The 15,680-nt window shown below is 34.6% G+C and overlaps 1 protein-coding gene across 7 annotated transcripts in view; it reads right to left on the reverse strand.

The window, feature by feature from the left end:
* Positions 1-15,680, reverse strand: part of LOC128872863 (transcription factor cwo) — a 122,860-nt gene that overhangs the window by 99,452 nt on the left and 7,728 nt on the right. Inside the window, exon 1 of one of the 7 annotated variants that reach the window (XM_054115983.1) lies at positions 13,515-14,845. The exons of the other annotated variants lie outside the window; for them this stretch is intronic. The gene's annotated coding sequence lies outside the window, so the exon portion shown is untranslated. Of the gene's footprint in view, positions 1-13,514; positions 14,846-15,680 lie in introns of those variants that run through there. 7 annotated transcript variants of the gene reach the window in all.

Below are 15,680 nucleotides of genomic sequence, written 5' to 3' on the forward strand. Positions count from 1 at the left end.
TTTTTGGATCTTCATGAAATTTGGTATTTTAGGGTTATTTGGGCCGCAAATTACGAATCTAGTATCAGAATTGCAAAATTCAAAATAAATTATTTATTATGAATTTTTTATGAAATAGGAATTCTAGGTTTATAGGGCAACATAGTTAGAATACATTGGCAGAAATAACAATAATAAATTACTGTTAAATTAAAATTAAGGATAATAAGGGTTGTTTTAATCCCGCATAAACAGTCTTATTTTCCTTATAACCATGGACTTTAAATTTAAATAACTTAAAATGACGTAAATTTGTGCAAGTTTTCTCACTTGGATATCATACCTGACATGTTACTTTATATCAGAAACTTGGCAGAGCGTGTCACTCGGTGACTATCATCTTTGTTTTCCTTCAGATTTATCGAAAGATAACTAAAATTTATACCATATCGAGAAGGGAATTACAATAGTGAATCCAAAGATATTTTACTTTGTTCTTGTGGAAAGATTATGTTTATAACATCTACTTTTATGGTAAAATGATTTATATATGAATCTATTGAGGATAAACTTTCTGTGACACAATAAACATGCGCCACTTTTCACGATATCAAGGAGTTCAATTGTATGTATCAAATTTCGTCAACTTTGAACCTCTGTATATAAGTAACCGATTACTATTTTTTTAAATTTCAAACGGCATGTAATGCACTCATATGTATACAAAATACGCACAATATTGAAAAAAGTGTGTTCGAAACTTCAAGAATTGCATTTTGACCAGGTTTTCGGCCATCCGGACCACTGTGCGACGTGGATTCGAACTCACTCAGAACCATCGGGGTGGTAGTCAAACGCTTTGTCCGCTTTGTCGGCTTTGGCGCTGTACTATTGGCGCGCGCCCTACTAGTCATATTCTTATTTCACTTATTATCATTAACCATGGAAGGCACAAATACTAATATATACCTTTAATGCGTATACATTTATCTCGGTAGTAAAGTTTTAATAAATTAGCCTAATATTGTATAAAAACAAATAAATACTAAATTCATAGACGCCCCCTTCGACATAATACACGCGAGTTCTCGACGAAACGAGAACGTTCTGAGAGCGCGTCGAAGGACATTTGGCTTCAATTCGCGATAAAGCAGAAACGCAAACGGGAAAAATATCTGTGTCAAGACGGAGAAAAAGAGGCACGAGATCGAGAGCCTGGCGTGTACACATCGCTATTCGAGAACGAGCGAGAGGGATATATTTATTACGTCCAACGCGACGGCGCGCGGTGGTCATTGTCGGTCGGATTGACGCCCAGAACCTCACGCGGCCATAATTTATCGCTGATCAATGCAATTCCATTCTCCTATGCGTCGACCTCCGTATTCGTAGCTATTGTTCGAGGATGCAGGTGCCTCGCCACCGCATACCACGAAACGAGTACTTTTTCTAGATGGGAATTTTGTTTGAAGGGATTGATCCAGGGTATCGAGTCAAAAGAGTTTACTTTTTGGTTGTTGGTAGGTAGAATAAAGAGTTTTCCAAAATCAGGCTTTGGAATTTTGTGGATTTTTTGAAAAAACATCCGTGGTGGATATGGAATATAATGTAAGGGAGAATTGTGGAATGGAGAGGCTAGAATCTTAGAATTTTTGGGAATGTTTGTGGGCGGCAAAATCAAGTTTACTTGTGAGTACAACATTTGTCAAGAGTATTTTTATAGGGTGTTGCAGAAAGGACTAGTGGGTTTTGGTTTTTAATGACAAACATGTATACAAGACTCATATGGATAATATGAGTTATATATATTGGTAAGTATAGATACAAAACTCCTCATGTGTATTTATAAAGGTTACCCCAAAAAGCACTTCAAGATGACGCATACAACATAATCAAACATAATTCAGTGTAAAACAACAATATAACTGGACATGGCACAATGAAACATAACATTAGTATAACACAACGATACACAACATAATACAGCAAAAAACAATATATCTCTACATAATACAACAAACACAAGTTTTCTCAGGTCTATTTACGTACTGTTTATCAAAAGGGACTTCATAATATTATTCCGTAATAACAAAATACACCCCAAACGGTATATTCAATATAAAATAGAGGAAACTCAAATATATATGGGTCATTCCATGCCAAGTCGGACACTTTTTGGAGTAACATGTCTGATTTTTACGAAATTTGGATATGTTGTAGTCTTTAGTGATATTTGAACGTATCTCAAAGGATTTTGAAAATTTTTGAAAATTGTCGATTTCACAGTCACTCAAAGTTTTGTGCTACCTTTTTGTTTTCAAAAAAGTATAGCTATTGAAATAGGGATAGAATGAAAATGACCTTCTACCTGCTTATAGTGAAAACATGGACGTATCAAATAAAAATTACTTCAGAACTAAAAAAGATTGAAACGAAAAGTTGGCAAATTGCAATTGGCTGAATGAAAATTGATTGAAGGGAACGCTGTATCGAAGCGCATCAAACCGAAATGGCGCGCGGCAGGCTCAGCCGTGTCTACGTAGGGCCCGTGTAATAGATATTAAACTTTGAACGGCAGTAAAATCGACAATTTTCAACATTTTTCAAAATTCTTTGAGATACGTTCAAATATCACTAAAGACTACACATAGTAAAATTTCGTCAAAATCAGACATGTTACTCCAAAAAGTGTCCGACTTGGCATGGAATGACCCATATATATTTGAGTTTCCTCTATTTTATATTGAATATACCGTTTGGGGTGTATTTTGTTATTACGGAATAATATTATGAAGTCCCTTTTGATAAACAGTACGTAAATAGACCTCAGAAAACTTGTGTTTATTGTATTATGTAGAGATATATTGTTTTTTGTTGTATTATGTTGTGTATCGTTGTGTTATACTAATGTTATGTTTCATTGTGTCATGTCCAGTTATATTGTTGTTTTACATTGAATTATGTTTGATTATGTTGTATGCGTCATCTTGAAGTGCTTTTTGGGGTAACCTTTATAAATACACATGAGGAGTTTTGTATCTATACTTACCAATATATATAACTCATATTATCCATATGAGTCTTGTATACATGTTTGTCATTAAAAACCAAAACCCACTAGTCCCTTCTGCAACACCCTATAAAAATACTCTTGACAAATGTTGTACTCACAAGTAAACTCGATTTTTCCTCCCACAAACATTCTCAAAAATTCTAAGATTCTAGCCTCTCCATTCCACAATCCCCCCTTAAATGGAAAAACGTGTGTTACAAGAGCGTTACGTAAACAAAAAAAAAAGAAGGAAAATAAATAAGGAAAAAAACGTGCATGCGTGCGGCAACAGCATTCCTTCGTTAAATATAGAACACCTGCAGACACTTTAACGAACCAATCGATAATGTTTGCGAATTCTCGAATGTGCGCGAGTGAGAACGAGCTATATGATTGTCTACGTGACCGAAAACAGAGCGGCGCAAGCACGTGGCTGTGCAATGAGCGACGCGCTTCGTTTCGAGCCGAACCTTGGAAACGAGAAACCGTAGGCGGCAGCCATTCTCGACATACACTACGAGGGTTGAATGAAAAGTAGTGCCCCCCACTTCCGTAACTTTGGCTTAACCCTACAGTGACTCGGAAACGTTGCGTTGGAACATTGAGAGGAGAGACGGGAGTGCACCTACGTCTCTATTATTTCCGTTTGGGAAACGACCTTTAAAAATATGTATTTCAAGAGTGATGACGTCAGAGGAATAATTATATGAAATAAAGAGTATAACAAAATTTTATAGCCATACCCAAAGACAAAAGTATGAAATATCACCAACTGGAGCTTTATCATTTCAAGATCATGTAGAAAATACCCTCAAATTTTTAAAAGAAATTAACATGTACAACAAAATACAACAAAACAGAAATTAAACATCCTAAGGTCGACGCGACGTTAAATTCGAATTTTAAAAAAAAACAAATTTTATAGCCAATTTTAATTTATTAGTCGTTTGTACTCGTATGGAATTGATTCTGGGAAACATTTTTTTTTTATTGTGGTAGCAAAAGTGGTGATTGGAAAAGAAGAAAAAAACATAAATTAATCTTTTGGCCTACAACCACGAGTGAGAATCGTGGTAAGGAATTTGGGCCATAAAAAATAAGCACGAAGCTCACTCGTGGTACCTCGTTCGGATTTCCTACCATCTTGTTTACTATAGTCCAAGCAATCGGGTGATACCATGTAGGTTAAGGGGTTAATAAATTAATTATTTAGTTTAATTTTAATGTATTTCTATTTCAATTTTATCTTTTGGTTATGTATTTTAATTTTATTTTGGCTTCAATTAATGCCCTCACAACTAAAATGAAAGAAATATAACTTCTAAAAGAAAAAATAAAATTAAATAAATTAGAATGTTCAATTCTATTTAATATTCATTTAAATAGAATGTTATTACATAATAACTAGACTGTGGTTTTTACGCATTTATGATATAAACTAATATAATAAATACATGCTAAACATAACCAAAAGGTATATGTACTTATGCAAATGAAATAACAATATTATTATATTGATCGTAAAGTGTATTTAACATATATGATTTTTTGTATGTTTTCCATGTTACTATACACCATAAATGCATAAAATCCGTAATCTAATAATAATATTTAATATATTAATATTCTATTTTATCTAATTACAAAACTATATAAATAGAAACAGTACTAAAACTATGCTATACTATACTCGAATATTTCTCAAGTGCGTGCATTTTGCAATTACCACGGATAATTTCGCCTTGGATAAATTACATACAATTATTTTATGTGACATTTCCGTTACACATTTGTAATACCACCCTCCTCCAGTTGCATCATCTTCTTTCACTTTTGTATCTCGTTTCGTGCTTCTAGAGCTTCCTGTGACATTTATAACATGCTTTTGCAACTCAAGCGAGTCTAAGCTTCCGTCATCGATATTCTTCCAAAGTATGTCATTAACCATCTCTTTGTAAAATGATACTTCGCCCATTTACTTTGGAAACATTCCAATCCGAACGAAGTGTTACAAATAAATAATTTGAATTTGAATATTAAATTTGTGAAGAGTTGAAATAGCGTAAATGGTACAACAGTTAGAGAAAGAGATAGAAAAATATCTGAAACGTTCCGAAAAAACTTACGGCGTGTGTGTAGGGTAACCTAATTTAAAATCTAAGCTACATGATATCGCAAAACTTTTGCTTGGAAACACCGACCATATATTCTGTAGTATCACGCTCTTACGACAAAAGTGTATATAACAAAAGGTGTTGGAAATTAAATTCAGAAACTTTTTTGCTTTATATAAATTTTCAATAGGATTGATAGTAACAGAGATATTGACCTTTCTCTTGCTACCTTTAATATACACCAAAAGAATAGCACTGAGGAGTGATAGTGACAATAATTACACGATATCTCGCTTGCGATTGCTTTTACAGCAAGAATGCACATAACAAAAGTTGTTGAAAATCTTATTTGGAAACCTTTTTGTCCCACGCAAATTTTTATTGCAACTACAATAATCGAGATACTAACCTAATACTGCCTACCTTTACCTCTCAGACAAAAGGCATTCGAACCGTAATAAAGTATTTCCTATCATGTCCAGCGTCGGCTAATTCAGCCAGAAGTGAATATTAAAAGCACGCGTTCGCATTTTCGAAGTCATCGTTGCTCAGGCGATTTAATAAAAGCGTCACACACGCCACGACGACGTTCGCGAAAACATTTGCGTCGATCCCTATGACGCACTCGCTCATTCCAATCGCGCCAATTACCGTAATCTTCTGTGACACCGAAATTCTCGCTGCCACGCTGTGTCACGGTCGCGACGGTCGATCGAGACTATCGCTTTATCGACACGTAGCTTATTAAGTACACGATTGCTCGCCAATAAAGAATTAAACAGCTAATTAAAGAAACGCGGTTGAATTTTGTTGAGCTTGCAGGTGGATGGCGATGTCGAATAAATAATTGTTTATTAGTTGACTGTAGATGTTTATGCAAATTCATATTTTTATGTACAATGATTTTATGTACGGTGCTGAAAAACAAAATATATGTTTAAATATATTTTATTTTCTAAATGTTGTAACGTGTATCACATTTGTTATATTTTATAGATTGATTCATTTGTAAACACACATGTGTATTTTTGTGTACATACAATTGTCATAAATACATCCACAGTTTATTTGTTATAAACTAATCAAACAAATACTATATATTTTTCGTAGCTAAATTATTTCATCAATTTGAGTGGACATTAATTCAATTGGTTATTGTTACTTATACTTATTCGTTACTCCCCTTACTTATTTTTTTCAGATACGTAAAAAAAAGTCAAAAAAATGTTTTATTGGAACTGTGTCCCCTATATCCATGGTCCCAAAATTTATAACACTTGCTAGAATATCGGATATCTTATGAATCTTGGCATGAAAAGATAAGAATTAAACGCAGGATTATAGGATTCCGAATCATCGATTAATTGGATCGAGTCCGATGTCGCGCGGATTTACGTATTAATAGGTGTAACGCGTCATTATCTAAAATTGAACAACCTGCGAAGCAACGAGTATTCAATAACGCAACGCCATTATTTCGCGCGGATTTAAAACGATGATTTCATCGTATTCGTCGGATCGTCCCGAGATAGATGGTCGATTCGTTTATTCAGTGCCATCGACTGTACTATAGCGATCTGGAAAGAAGCCCAGCGGGAGGGCACAGAAGCAAAAGAAGTAAGGGTGTGTTATTTATAAGGGTGCGAAGTCGTATAACTTTACTACACACCCAATGTATCAGTCTTAGATTTTTTTGTTCTTTACATTCACTTAAATCTTGATTTACATTGATTGATAATCTCTTTATAATTCTCTAAACTTTGAGGGCTCGAATGGATAGGATTAGTATAAACAACTATTGAAAATACACTATTCTAATGTTATTGACACTGTAGAAAGAGTAGACCTGTTGCTCTAACTCTATTATTCGTCTATTAGCTTTTCTCGTTGGAGCTGTCGTCATATTGTTTCTTCTACTCTAATGTAAAGATGAGAAATATTTTCTAACGGACTGCAGTATTGTTTATCGATAGTGATGAAATATTTAATTCCGATCGTTAAAGAGATATTAACAGAAAATCCCGACCAATCAGAGCGCGTGTATACCGTTGGAGCGACCGTGATAGCGAAGGCTATGCGCTAAGCAGCCACGCTCATACGCTACCACGGGCGCTCCACCAGCATACTCGCGCTCTGATTGGTCCAGTGTCTTTCGTTAATATCTCCTTAACGAAGCCTTGGACAATATATTCGCTAAGGAAAAAGTTGTTTCAAATCACCTCCCAAACCACCTCTTTCAAGGACTTCCAACATTTATGGGACACCCTGTATACAGGTATACAGAGTATCCCAAAACTCGCTTAGGAGCCGAAAATGGAGGGGGGGGGGGGGGTAGCTGAGACGATTCTAAACAACAATTTCCTTTGTCAAAATGTCGGCGGAGGCTTCATTTTTGAATTATTAACGAAAAACACCGACCAATCACAGAAGCCGATTAGCGCGCGCTCAGCAGGCTACGCAGCGACCTGGCGCAACCAACCAGTCTTGACTTGCGCTTATGCTCTCGCGACTGATCGCGCGCTAATCGGGTCCTGTGATTGGTCGGTGTTTTTCGTTAACCCTTTGCACTCGAGGCCTTTTTTTCTGGTATCTATCAGCAACTCGAGATGCTTTCTTAGCATTCTATTGTCACGAATGCTAAGCTTAGATTGACTTTGAAAATGAGATCTTTAATTTGAGATTCGAAAATTAGGTCACTATTGCCTCAACGACAATCATTTTATTGACACTTCGAGTTCCAAAGAAATTAAACCTAAAGGAAATCTAGTGGTGACTGAGAGTCACCTCTCGAGTACAAAGGGTTAATAATTCAAAAAGAAAGCCCCCACTGACAATTTTTACAAAGGAAATTGTTGTTCAGAATCGTCTCAGCTACTCCCCATTTTCGGCTCCTACGCGAGGTATGAGACACCCTGTATACAAGTATATTTTTTGTAATTCAGCAAAAGTATATATCTCGTAGTTTAATAAGATTGTATATTTTGTTGTAGTTTGATAAGATTGTGTATTTTATTGCAGTTCAACAAGATTGTACATGTTGTAGTTCAGCAAAAGTATATATCTTGTTACAGTTCAATAAAATTGTATATCTTGTTGTAGTTTAATAATATTGTATATCCTGTTTGCAGCCCGTAAGTATACATCAGTTTAGTAAAATACATCTAAAACAAATTTATATAACCAAATTACATATTGATAAAACAGTAGACGCATTGCCAGACTTCATATAAACTTTATATAAACTGCCAGACTTTCAAAATAAACGGTCCATATGTAGCTACAGCTCCTGAAGCCAGATGCAAAGAAGAATCCTTCATTGTGCCCGCCCATTTCCCTCCATTTACACCAGAGGTTCCCAACGGTGTCAGTACCGCACACCGGTGGGCTGTGAAGATATCTAAGGGGGCGCTTTTGGTTGAACACTTTGGGGGGCGCTGAGGACCAACTGCCGCTTCCTGGGCAATACTCGCAAGAACGCGCCAAAAGTTTGATTAATGTGTACTAAAAATCTTCGAACACATGTTTTAACAAATATCTTCAATGTTCAACAAATGATGTAAATGTCAGTGTAATCAACAATTTAGTAACAAAGAAAAGAAACAGACTGTCAATAGTGGAACGCGGCGATTTAAGATTGCCGCGTGATTTAAGACAAATCTATACATTTGTTTATCAAATTTTAAACAATACATCAACATATTAATATCTTTCAATAAAGTAATTTTAATAATAACCGGTCCTTGTTTTTAAATATATGTATAATGTAGTAATATACAGTATATTTCACCTAAAAGAGGCGCCGTCGAATGTTGCCACTGTTTGAAAAAAAAGAAATATAATTATACATGTCGGATTGAGTAACCTCTTCCTTTTCGAAGTCGATTAAAAAGGGGGCGATGGGCAGAGATGGGCAAAACCTTAGACCTCGAATAAATCTGAAGTTTGCCGATATGTTTGTCTCGTTTCCTTCTTTGGAAAATTTTCAAAAGAGGAAAGGAGTTATACATATCAGCAAACTTCGGATTTATTCGAAGCCTAGGGTTTTGCCCATCACTGGTGGTGGGCCAAGAAAGGTTGGGAACCTATGATTTACACTCTTCTAGCCTCCTATCGCACCCTACACAATCTCGACATGGATATTTTGCAATCTTTCCTATTCAAACAATTCATTTCGTGGAATAATATCCCACAATGAAGGATACTTATGCAAAGAGGCGTGACTATCCCACTGTTGGTAACTTTACCCAAATTCCATCCGCTGGCCTTCTTTCTAGCTCGGTATAGAACTTTTCCAGATTCACGATATCTTGAGCGAAAGAATCAGCGCAGCGCCTCCATTACGAAGGAACAAAGAGAAAAAAAAAGAAGAAAGAGGTAGAAGAACGGAGTCGTTCGATTTCCAAGTTAAATCGTCGCGTCGCGCGTCGTGCCAATACACGCATACACGTTCACGCTCCTACTACACGGACGGTGATCAAATGAATCCGTGCGGATCGATCTTCGGTGTCAATGGCCGATGCGACGGTTCACGCGGCCAAGATGCGAAACCGTGTTCTATAGAGTGGCCACGAGAAATTGCCTCGAGCGCCGTTTGCGTCCTTTCTTTAGAGATCCTCTAATAACAGCCACGAAATAACGTCGAGGTTAATGTTCATGATAAAACTATAATTTAAGTTGTAGAATTTAAATATCGTGTGTACAGGGTGGGTACGATTAAGTCCGGGCAAACTCAGAGTATCAATTCCACAACTCATTTCCAACAAAAAGTTCGTCTTAGACATTTTTCTAAATATCCATTATTTTAGGAGTATTTTACTCTTAATTTTTTCCTGTGATTTCGATTTTACACTATTTAAACGGCCATAACTGTATCAACTTACAGTGCAAAATTAAAACTAAATATACCATTCGAAAGAGCGTTACATTAAGATCGTCCGATCTCTCCGATGTCAAACCAAAATTAATTACGTAGATTCAACAAGTAAAAAATTAGGTCAAACTTTAAATTGTGACAATTTCTAAAAATTTGACTTTTCCTCTATTCGTTTACCGATTTCAAATACATAGCTGTTTGGCGGGTACTCGACGGGAAAAACTTCCTCGATGTCTCAACTTTTCAATGGTATAGTCAACAAAAATGTTACAGTGATGTTTTAGGGAGAAAATAACGTTTGAATGCAGAAAGACGTGCGTTTTAGGTAAAAATCGACTTGTGACTTTAAAATTAGTTTAACATCGGATTTGATGTATGTTTGGTGACACTCCCGATCCTCCCCGATTAGGAAAAAAATTGGTTTTTTGACAGCTCAAACCTGAATAGATGCCGCCGATACGTAGAGCGAAGAGGGTGGCATTTTGAGAAACTAAATTAATACAAATTTGTATTTACTCTAAATTTTATTTTTTAAATTGACTTTGAATTTAATAAATGAAGTAGGTAAATTTATCTTTAGCGTCAAAACGTGTTTTTCTTATTGGAATTCAGCGGACCTTACGGTTCCCTTTCTTTTGTTTCAATAAATTATTTTTTAATTAATTAATTTTAGACTCCAGCTCCGAAAACATCGATTTTTTGCTTTTTGAAATTGATCGTGTTGCAATCTCCATATCATTCATCGGCACACCGAGATAGATTTTGATTAAATAATTTCTAAAAATGAAAATTCCATGGATACATGTTCAAGAAGAATTATTATTCACCTCACACTTGGACTCTACACACGACTGGGAGAGGTTTGAGGTGTCAAAAAACGAGTTTTTTTCCTAATCGAGGACATCGGGAGTGTTACAAAAAATATACATCAAATCCGATGTCAAGCTAATTTTAAAGTCAAAAGTCGATTTTTGTTGGAAAATGTCAATTTTCCCGTAAAATCGCAAGTTTTTCTGTATTCAAATGTGATTTTCTCCCTAAAACATTACTGTAACATTTTTGTTGACTATACCATTGAAAAGCTGAGACATCGAGGAAGTTTTTCCCGTCGAGTACCCGCCAAACAGCTATGTATTTGAAATCGGTAAACGAATAGAGGAAAAGTCAAATTTTTAGAAATTGTCACAATTTAAAGTTTGACCTAATTTTTTACTTGTTGAATCTACGTAATTAATTTTGGTTTGACATCGGAGAGATCGGAAATGTAACGCTCTTTTGAATGGTATATTTAGTTTTAATTTTGACAAAAAAATTGAAAGTGAAAATACTCCTAAAATAATGGGTATTTAGAAAAATGTCTAAGACGAACTTTTTATTGGAAGTTATTTGTAAAATTGATTCCCTAAGTTTGTCCGGAGTTAACATGACCTCAAATAGCTCGTAAGGTATTCGTTGTACGATAAAATGTTTCAAACAAAAGTTGCATGATATTTGGAGGGCATGCAGTACTCTAATCTGTCTTTCATTACCTTACTTTTTTATTGAGATATTAGGGTCACCTCCAGTTTTTCAAACGGAATGTCTAATATTTTTTTTCGAATTCGGATATATCATCAAACTTTGGGTAAAAGAGTATTACACAAAGTGAGACTTCAAATGAATAATTACTGAGGTATCTACAAATTAATAATCTTCTATTAGGAAATACGCTTATTGTTAGTCAACGTGATTTTTAACACGACTTTGTTTATGTTGGCAGGTCATGTCTGTAAACAAGTTCCCTGTTAGATGTTAGAAATCATCAACACGAAATGGCTATATAGTATCTCAGTAAGCGTTAAACTCGTATTGAGAAAGGTGCTACATTTTTATTTCGGCGTTCAGTAACAGTGAGAAATACGATATAATAATTGTTTACGGTGCGTGTGAAAAAAATGCTAGAATAGCTAAGATCTTGTACCAAGCTAAGTATCCTGATCGAAATCAGCCATCGCATTCTACTTTCGCATTTTACTTGTAATTGAAAAATGAAGTTTATTGCGAACCACCAACGGCAGCGGAAGATATGCGAGAACGTATTATTAGTGCATGTGCTGTAATAACCACAGAAACACTGGAAAAAGTTCTTCACTCACTGATAATTCGATTACGTTAGTGCATTGACTGTAACTGACAGCACTTTGAACACACTTCAAATAAAACTTCTTTTATAAATATCTCAGTAATTATTCATTTGAACTCACACTTTGTGTAGTACTTTTTTACGCAACATTTGATGATTTATCTGAATTCAAAAAAAGATATTAGACATTCCGTTTGAAAAACTGAAGGTGACCTTACTATCACAATAAAAAAGTAAGGTAATAAAAAGATACCATGCAACTTTTGTTTGAAACATTTTGTCGAACAACGAATATCTTACGGGCTATTTGAGGTCGTCATATTAGAAGACTCACCCTGAATAATATATAATATAATATATACAATGTATACATGTATAATTATATTTAAGTTGTATATAGTATATGTATAGTCAAATACTATACATAACTTATAATTAAACTTCAAATCTTTATGCAAAATTTTTGCAAACGTAGCTACAAAAATTGAACCTAGATAGGTATTTATTTTACTCTGCAAATGTTATAATATGTATGGGCTTTACTTTTAATATTTTTTATATTCTTGCATTCTGTGTGCATTTTGTAGTTTCTTGCACACCCAAATTTCCTATAAATCCATAAAAATTCGCAATATACTTATGATATATAATATTCAAATTAAATGTTGTATATACTATGTAAATTATAAGTTATATACAGAAAATCTATAGTTATATATAGGGTGTTCAGGCTATTACTAGCCAGCGTTTTTCTCGTAAATGGTAGCTATTACAAAAAAAAGAAAGAGGACAAATTTATACTGTCTTTTGTGTGCAGTGTAACCAGGTATATGTATAGATCTTTCGTATTTGTACTATTTTCTGAGAAATGAAGGTGACCTTCAGTTTTTTTAAATGTAATGATATATTTTTTGTACAAAAATATGGTAGAGCATCGAATTCTAAATAAAAAAGTATTTACCTTTATTAGCCGTAAACCTAATAGGTAACAAGTCATTTTACTTTATTACTTGACAATTTTCTTAACGTAATATCAAGAGGGACTTTTTTATTTGGAATTCGATACTCTATCATATTTTTGTACAAAAAATATACCATTCCATTTATAAGACTGAAGGTTACCTTAATTTCTCAGAAAATAGTACAAATATGGAAGATCTATACATATACCTGGTTACATTGCACACAAAAAACAGTATAAATTTTTCCTCTTTCATTTTTTTGTCATATGTACCATTTACGAGAAAAACACTGGTTAGTAATAGCCTGAACACCCTGCATATAATTTAAATATAATTAATGAATCCTATTAAAAAATGAACGGTTTTCGAGGTAGGGTCTTATTTTTCTACCGAGGTAATACGATCACCTTACTCGAATAATTCATCCTGTCAGCTTGGAAAAGATCCACGGCCATCCCATTTCCTGGAATCGCCCTGTACACAACGTGTCTCCAGTATATTCTCGATCCCTCGCTACTGTTTATGATCGAGCGTGTTGACAGATTCGCGAGAGTCACTCGAGCTTAAGAACGAGCAACCTGAATGCGTACGTAGACGTGACTCCCCTTGACAATAGAAGTTATGGATATGAATGCGACCAGCCACGTGCCGTGTGCCACGTTTTTCCTTGAAAAACTGCGACCTCCGTTTCAATAAGAGTTGAGACAATTTTCTTTGAATTCATCTGGCGAACATGAATCTTATTGGTTAGCCCTCTTCACTGCACTAGGCAACGCACACAACGTGCATAATTGGCTACATTTAACACAAACCGTATCAACTCGCGGAAATTAATTAATTTTTAGATTAATTAAATTTTAGATTTTTTAGATTGTGTGTATGAAATTTTTGAAGGAGGACACTGAATATTCAGAAGCAAAACTATAAATCGATTGATGGTAACGTTAAGTGAATTAATCAAACGAAAGAATGATTTAAAAATTCTAAACATTTATACATCCTTGTGGCGAAAAAAAAGAATAGTAACACAGATTGAATGAACGAAAAAAATTCAAAAAATTCAGATTCGATTAATTTATCAAATTTGAACAGAAAAGTAACACTTTGGATACTCAGAATTGGCATAACTGAGTTGTTACCATTTATGACAATACAAATCGAAATAACTCAAGAAAATTAATTAAATTTAAATTGAGTTATATGAAATTTTTGGAGGGAACACTTTGAGTATTGAAAATCGAGAGTACAATTTGATTTGCGGTAACATAAATCAAATTAATCAAACGAATATTAAAATTCTAAGCTTTAAAACACTATTGTGATGAAAAAAAATAAGGAAATTTCAAATTCGATAAGTTAATCAGAAAAGCAACGCTTTGAATACTCAGAAGTGGCACCCACAACCCAACTCCGACTTACATTAACGCAAACTAAATTAACTGAATAAACAATTATATTTTTTCAATTAAAGGAAAGTACACTCAATTTTCAGAGGCGGCACCACTTCGAGGATTGATAATCGCTACGAAAAAAAAAAGTCTTGGCGCAAGAGTGCAAAGGGTTAATTGTTCCCAATTCAATTACGCGGATATTACACGAGCGATTACGAGTAACAACGCTGGCACACGGTAATTAATTCGTAATTGTTCGACGATTACTCGTACGTTGGCCGATTTCACCGGTTCACTGTGCTGATTGTACTTGCGAATTCTTAAATCCTAAAGCGAATCGATCGATTACTCGCGCGCGCGGTCAAGCGTACAAAACCACGATATCTATATGCGTCTTTAATTGACACCAGCTTTCGATGATAGCCACGGGACCTTTGTCGTCTATCTTATCTCGACTACGGCCATGAATTTTTTTTAGCAACGCACAGACCTTTCAGAAGATACAAGCGAGCCGTATCTATACACGGTGGTCACGTTATTATGATACAGCATTTTTCGTGTACACCTGATAAAATAATATGCACAGACATTATTGAATCTGGTTTTGGTCTAAAGACTAAGGTACCTAGCTCTCACACAGGAGACTAGGATTCGATTCCTGGAAACCCATGGATTATTTAAATACGACTGTTTGTTTGTTTTCAATGAATAGTGTGGTTTGAACTAATTTTCAAAATAGTTTGAGAATATTCAAATTGTTTATGAATTTTTAACTATTATTCCTCCAAGTCTAGTCTGTACAAGTTTATTGTAGTATCATCATTATGTATCATAAATCCTACCTAGCTAAACCTTTCTAAAATTAAATAATAGACTATATAAAAAATAATTTTGAGTATAAAAATATAACCGACTTTGAAAAATATTAAATCTGCACTGAAAAGTATCAAATAATTTCTATTTAATCATGAATATCAAATAATATTAAGTAATATATTAAATTTCTATTTCCTGTACATTAAAGTATATTAAATAACCTTTTCGGAGGCGGCGCAAAATAAAATATTTTTAATTCCTGCTTGAGTTAGTCTTTGGTGGGGGCGGCAATATTGAATGCTGTTAACAAGCTGTGTACATGTATACAGTGGGCGTAGAATGTATTCGTACACCGATCAATTTCCCAAAAA

This window comes from Hylaeus volcanicus, chromosome 2 (genome assembly GCF_026283585.1).
Source record: "Hylaeus volcanicus isolate JK05 chromosome 2, UHH_iyHylVolc1.0_haploid, whole genome shotgun sequence".
NCBI classification, from domain to species: Eukaryota; Metazoa; Arthropoda; class Insecta; order Hymenoptera; family Colletidae; genus Hylaeus; species Hylaeus volcanicus.